This window comes from Stomoxys calcitrans, chromosome 5 (assembly GCF_963082655.1).
Source record: "Stomoxys calcitrans chromosome 5, idStoCalc2.1, whole genome shotgun sequence".
Lineage (NCBI taxonomy): Eukaryota > Metazoa > Arthropoda > Insecta > Diptera > Muscidae > Stomoxys > Stomoxys calcitrans.
The window spans coordinates 28,525,521-28,533,134 of NC_081556.1; positions in this window are offsets into that span (position 1 = coordinate 28,525,521).

Genomic DNA, 7,614 nt, shown 5'->3' on the forward strand with positions numbered 1-7,614 from the left:
CACTCGATGTGTTACAATTTGTACATCATGTTCCTGCTCTGCCTCCTCTGGCCAGGGGGAAAGGAATTCTCAAAAAAGGAAAGCAAGCCTGCAACTGGGGCATTATGCTCAATGCTCATTGCCCGATGAAGACTCCGAGATAAGTTGAAGATTGCCAAGCAGCAATGGTTTCTTGGGTTTGTCCGCCTTAGTAGTCCTCTTGTTGTTGCAAGTTTTTTATGGTTTCAACTTGCCATGGTTAGTTCAAATGGCTCCTGGTCTGGGGTCCTGGTTGTTTTCTTCTTTGTAAGAACTTTTACATTTTGCCACCGAAACGAAAGAAGCTAACCAAACTAAGAAGGAGCATTTAATTTTGGTGATGGTTTATCAGAGAGCTGCCATCAATGGCGGCTGCAACAGCCAACGCCACGGCCACCGCCTTTGAATGAATATCAGCCCAATGTTGGCTTGGTTGGTTGTGGTCGCCAGCCAGAGAGTAGTTAAAGAATTTGTATGCCATCACTCGAAGTAGTCCACAAAGGACAAACTTAAGTCTATCTTACCATTGAGAGAGTGCGGCAAATGCAATGCAAGTTGAAAGCTATAAAAGAAAAGCAAGTGGGCGTAGAGGACTTTGATGGGGCACTATATGAGGCAATATAAGGAAGAAGGTAACTTTCAAAATATTGTCTTTAGAGAAAATTTCTTGGACAAAATTTTGTCTTAAAGAAAATTTTACAGAAAATTTGCCCTTAAGTAGTTAGAAAAAAAAATCGTGGAAATTTTGCCTTTAGATAAAAATTTCGTCCTAAGGAAATATTTTATTTAAATTTAAAAATAAAACGGGTAAAAGCGTCCTAAGTTTGGCCGGGCCGAATCTTTTTTACCCTTCACCTTAAATACCGCCGATATCTCGCTATAGACGAACAAAGGATAATGGATAAGAATTGCCATGCTATTTCGGCTATACCAAATTATGAACCGATTGGGGCCATACTTGGTTTGGCTATTGCAGACCAAAGTGGTATTCATTGTGCAAAATTTCAACCAAATGGGATAATATTTGCGTCCTCTAACGGTTCAAGAAGTCAAGATCCAAAGTCGGTTTATATGGGAGCTAAAAAGGGTTATGAACCGATTCGAACAGAGTTATTGATGGTCAAACCGAAACACTTCATGCAAAATTTCAGCCAAATCGGATGGTTATGGCGCCCTCTAGCGGCTCAAGAAGTCAAGATCGGAGACAGGTTTTTATGGGAGCTATATCAGGTAATAGACCAAAATCCACCAGTTCTGAGTGCTGGGCCACAGAGATATCCCAGGGAATTCTAAAGCAGACGAGCTTGCGAGACTAGGAACTACCTTACACACCCCAGGAACACTGGAATTTGTGGGTATGCCTCTGGCGACATGTAAGCGAAGTTTTCAGGTTCAGGCCCGAAGTGCAACGAATGATAGATGGTCACAAAGAGGGGGCTGTGAGCATTCCAAAACTATGTGGCCAGGGTCATTCCATCGCGGTATAATAGAGGCGACGATGAAATTTTGTCTTTAGAGAAAATTTCATGGATATTTTGTCTTTAGAGAAAATTTCATGGAAATTTTGTCTTTAGAGAAAATTTCATGGAAATTTTGTCTTTAGAGAACATTTCATGGAAATTTTGTCTTTAGAAAATATTTCATGGAAATTTTGTCTTTAGAAAACATTTCATGAAAGTTTTTGGTCTTTGGGGAAAATTTCCAGGATGTTTTTGGTCTTTGAAGAAAATTGCATAGAAATTTTGTCTTTAGAGAAAATTTCATGGAAATTTTGTCTTTAGACAAAATTTTAAGGAAATTTGGGGAAAATTTCCAGTATGTTTTTGGTCGTTGGAGAAAATTGCATGGAAATTTTGTCTTTAGAGAACATTTCATGGAAATTTTGTCTTTAGAGAACATTTCATGGAAATTTTGTCTTTAGAGAAAATTTCATGGAAATTTTGTCTTTGGAGAAAATTTCATGGAAATTTTGTCTTTAGAGAAAATTTCATGGAAATTTTGTCTTCAGAGAAAATTTCATGGAAATTTTGTCTTTAGAGAAAATTTTATGGAATTTTTGTCTTTAGAGAAAATTTCATGGAAATTTTGTCTTTAGAGAAAATTTCATGGAAATTTTGTCTTTAGAGAAAATTTCATGGAAATTTTGTCTTTAGAGAAAATTCCATGGAAATTTTGTCTTTAGAGAAAATTTTAATTCTCTTTAGAGGAAATTTCATGGAAATTTTGTCTTTAGAGAAAATTTCATGGAAATTTTGTCTTTAGAGAAAATTTCATGGAAATTTTGTCTTTAGAAAACATTTCATGGAAGTTTTTGGTCTTTGGGGAAAATTTCCAGGATGTTTTTGGTCTTTGGAGAAAATTGCATAGAAATTTTGTCTTTAGACAAAATTTTAAGGAAATTTGGGGAAAATTTCCAGGATGTTTTTGGTCTTTGGAGAAAATTGCATGGAAATTTTGTCTTTAGAGAAAATTTCATGGAAATTTTGTCTTTAGAGAAAATTTTATGGAAGTTTTTGGTTTTTAGAGAAAATTTCATGGAAATTTTGTCTATAGAGAAAATTTCATGGAAATTTTGTCTTTAGAGAAAATTTCATGGAAATTTTTTGTCTTTAGAGAAAATTTCATGGAAATTTTGTCTTTAGAGAAAATTTCATCCAAATTTTGTCTTTAGGCAAAATTTCATGGAAATTTTGTCTTTAGAGAAAATTTCATGGAAATTTTGTCTTTAAAGAAAATTTCATGGAAATTTTGTCTTTAGTGAAAATTTTATGGAAATTTTGTCTTTAGAGAAAATTTCATGGAAATTTGGTCTTTAGAGAAATCTTATGGAAATTTTGTCTTTAGAGAAAATTTCATGGAAATTTTGTCTTTAGAGAAAATTTCATGGAAATTTTGTCTTTAGAGAAAATTTCATGGAAATTTTGTCTTTAGAGAAAATTTCATGGAAATTTTGTCTTTAGAGAAAATTTCATGGAAATTTTGTCTTTAGAGAAAATTTCATGGAAATTTTGTCCTTAGAGAAAATTTCATGGAAATTTTGTCTTTAGAGAAAATTTTGTGGAAATTTTTTGTCTTTGGAGAAAATTTTGTGGCTATTTTAGCTTTTGCCTTTGCATTCCCTTGCCGTTACCAACGTTTTAATCAACTTTCATTGCCATCTTGCAAAACCTTTCTCACGTAGCCCCACAAACCCGAACTCCAATAAAGAATGAATGGCTGGTTGCTTTCCTGACTGCAACATGGGCAGAATAAGCAGCAACTTTAAAGTACGAAGAAGGAACGAAGGAATCAAAAACCTCACAAAAAAAAAGAAAATTCACAGAATTTTTATGTTGCTGAACTGTTTAAATTATTGATGTGATGATATTTTGATTGGATTGTGGTCTACAGTTGGGGTTACAACATCACGCCTTAGAATGAATGGGGGCTAACGAGGATGTCATGCTCACACTAAGAGGCAACACTTTAATCGACTTGAAACAATGAATGAATGGCTGGATGGATGGGTTCCTTTTGCATTGACTGATTTAGTGTCTGTCTGTGGAGTTTTTGGTTGAGTATGAGTTAAAGTTTTTTTTTTTTGGCTATTGGCCAGCCACTGCAGAGATTTGTAATGTTTAATTAGCATAAGTAATGTAAGGAACAGTTGTAAATATTAAATTTTAATTTCGCTTCATTTAATCGTGAAGGGCTGAAAACGTAGATACTTTGAATATTTTGTTGAATAATTAAAAGCTAGGGAAAGGAATTAAAAGCTGAAAAGAGGGCAAAAAATGAACTCACCGTTTTGTTGTCAGTTTAAGAGGATGGAATCCGAAGTGTGAAGATGAAGTTTCTGTCGCAGTATTTTGTTGTAGTCCCATCGGTTAGATTACAGTAACATTGGTGTTGTGTTAGTTTGATACCAGGATTTGAAAAAGGAGGAGGTCCGTCTTTGGCTCCAAACGCCTGGTTTCGAAATGTGCTGAAAATATAAAAAAAATTTCCAGCATTGGTTATCTGCTCCTAATGGTGGCGATATTTGTGAGGTACTTTGTCATATAAAAACTTCTCCCGAAAGAGGTGTAGAACTGCTGCTCTCCTTTAAGACTCGGCTATGTAAACGAGGTCCCTTCTCATTGAGCTTAAACTTGAATAGGACATCATTCATTGGCGTGTGAGAAGTTTACCCCTGTTCCTTAATGGAATGTTCATGGGCACAATTTGCATATGCCTAAGGAAGATGTCAATTTAAGGATTTAACTTGACTTTACATCTCTTAGTTTCCCCTCATATTCACAAGTCTCACTCTTTTCTCTTGGCATACCTTCCCCCGTAGCATACAAGTTTGCAACAAATACCACAAGTGTTCATCTTTATCCTTGATTGGTTTATTGATTTTGGTTTGTTGGTATGTGTGTAGGCAAGACTTGTCTTCATTTGTGGACTTTCGAATACTTGAAACTTTAATTTCGTTGTAGCCTTAGGTTCGAAATATTAATTAAAATATATTCAAACAACATCGCCACAAACTACATACAACTGTAGAGTTAAACAAAATATTAAAAAACCAAAAAAATTAAATCAAAATTGAGAAAACTTATGGGAGGAGTTGGTAGAGAACAAGGAGGAGGTAAGGAAGGAGGAGGAGCCGCATTGAAAAAGTTATGTTAACTATTTAATATGCAAGAAAAATATTCTTCTGAAAGAGTTGCTTTAAAAGTATTCAAAGCAAACTTGGAGGTAATACGTGTTTTTAAGTCAAAGTAGCTTTTCGATAAGAGTTCCATACTGAACTGTGTAGAGAAAAGCAAAAAGTATAAGGCAGTGGGAAAATAACTTAAAAAGTGATCATAACACCTTTGGCACTTATTTGGTTTGTCCGAAGTTCTTATATGCAAATGCTGGCATGTTAGTTCATATGGTAACCCCAAAGGCAGGCGTTTAGAGTAAAATATTGTAGTAAAATATATTCCAATGTTGTGCACATACTACAGCACAGTTATATTTTTCAGCACGCTACAGGGTGATGTAAAATAATGGGGATACCATGCAAGGGTACTGAGGGCTTTAACTTGGAACTTTAAGTTCGGCCGGGCCGAATCTTATATACCGTCCCCCATGGATCGCATTTGGCAATTTCCTTGTCCGGTATCCCTTTATAGGCAAGCAGAATAAAATGGGTAAAGACCGATTCGGGCCGTACTTGGCTTGGATATTAGAGATCATAGTAGATGTCATTGGGCACTTTTTTCCAAATCGGATGACTATTACGCCCTAAGGGGGTCAGGAAATAAAATCGAGAGATAGGTTTATATGGGAGTTACATCAGGTTAAAACAAGTAAATACGGGCTAAAATTGGGCGAAGCCTACCTTTTGATGCCCTACACCCTATTGGGTATGCAGGTTAAGTCGCCGAAACTAAAATTTTGATTATCATCGTATGCTCCCTGTTCCCTTTTTAGCCTGCATTGAGTTTCCTCTCACTGCACTGTCTGCTGTTCCAATATTAGGATCTTTGCTTACCCTAGTCTTCCGAATAATGAGAATGTCAGTTGTGTCAGTTTCCATCGTCGGATCCCTGATTTTTAGGCTGTATTGAGTTTCCGGTACCAGCACTGTCTGATGTTCCAATATTAGGATTTTTGCTTATTCTAGTCTTCCCAATATTGAAAAAGTCGATGATGGACGCGTCGTTGACCTCCTGTACGTTATTCGGTATTGAGTCACCTGCAACTGCACGGCCTGAAGTCTCAATATGAGGATATTTGCCTATCCTATTCTTTCCAATCGTAAAAAAGACAGCCTCGCCACCTAGAACGCCATACTTTTAGTCTAAGCCAAACTTGTCACGGAGACCTGATCAAGGAAGGAGAGTTCCTTCCTCTTTCACCTCCTTGTGGAAAACCTACCTTTTCTACGAGTCCAAACCTTGGTTTTGTTGACTAAGAATCCCAATCCCGTCGCGAATTGTTTGCCCCATCGCATGATGAAAGCCGGTGCATTTTTAAGCTGGGCAATGTCAATTTTTCTCATCTCGTAGGAAGTATCCACTCATTTGGAGTGGAGCTTTTTGACGACATCAATGCATTCTGCTGACGCGCAGTAGTCGTAAAAAACTAGTAAAAAATATTCCGTTTGCGATTGGGTGGAGATATCGCTGTGAAATTTGAAATGGTTAGAGCTGAGGTGTAATCACGACCATGTACAAAATTTCAATGCTCTAGGTTGTCCGGGTTCCTTTTGGTCGGCCCCTAAAGTTGGTAAACTCCGTTTGTGGTCCAATTTTTATTTTTTTTTTGCTGGCTATAGCATAAAATCCATACACAAAAGTCCGCTTGAAAAAATTCCAAAAAAAACGAATAGAAATATCTCAATTACATATCCCAATAATAAAAAAACAAAAAAAAGTTCTGCCCGAAATTTTCAAATCTCCAAAATACACCTTTCGGAGTTTTTTTGTAGGTATTTTTAAGCACTATCCATTAATCAGAAATCAGACCACAAACGAAGATTTGGCAGCCCCAAAAAATTTTCGAAATACCAACGTGACCAAATTTAGGGGGTTGCCAATAGGCGCCCGTATAACCTAGGGCCTTATAATTTTAACACGATCTCGATAGCACCTCAGCTCTAACCATTCCAAGTTTCAAGGATATATCTCTAGCCTTTCTGTCTGTGCGTCTGTCTGTCTGTCTGTCCGTTTGTCTGCCTGTCCGTCTGTCTATCTGTATGTTGATCTGTCTGTCTGTCCGTCTGTCTGTCTGTCCGTCTGTCTGTGCGTCTGTCTGTTCGTTTGTCTGTTCGTTTGTTTGCCTGTCCGTCTGTCTATCTGTATGTTGATCTGTCTGTCTGTCCGTCCACCTGTCTGTCTGTCCGTCTGTCTGTTCGGCTGTCTGTCTGTCCGTCTGTCTGTCCGGCTGTCTGTCTGTCTGTCCGTCCGTCTATCTGTCCATCTGTCTATCTGTCCGTCTGTCTGTCTGTCCGTCTGTCTGTCCGTCTGTCTGTCCGTCTGTCTGTCCGTCTGTCTGTCCGTCTGTCTGTCCGTCTGTCTGTCCGTCTGTCTGTCCGTCTGTCTGTCCGTCTGTCTGTCCGTCTGTCTGTCCGTCTGTCTGTCTGTCCGTCCGTTTGTCTGCCTGTCCGTCTGGTAGTCTGTCCGTCTGTCTTTAACAATTTTTGTCCCATTATTTTCAAATTTGGCACAAGCATTTTTTAGTGGCCTAAGGACGAAACCTATTTAAACTGAAAGAAATTCGTTCAGATTTGGATATAGCTCCCATATATATGTTTGTCCGATTTGGACTAATTTTGCAATAATATCGTCATTTGTTTACCGATTCTCACGAGATTGATCGGGGATTTCTCTTCCGAATCTCGACATAACTGGCGAATTTCATAGAAATCGGTTAAGATTTAGATATATTGGGTTGCCCAAAAAGTAATTGCGGATTTTTTAAAAGAAAGTTAATGCATTTTTAATAAAACTTAGAATGAACTTTAATCAAATATACTTTTTTTACACTTTTTTTCTAAAGCAAGCTAAAAGTAACAGCTGATAACTGACAGAAGAAAGAATGCAATTACAGAGTCACAAGCTGTGAAAAAATTTGTCAACT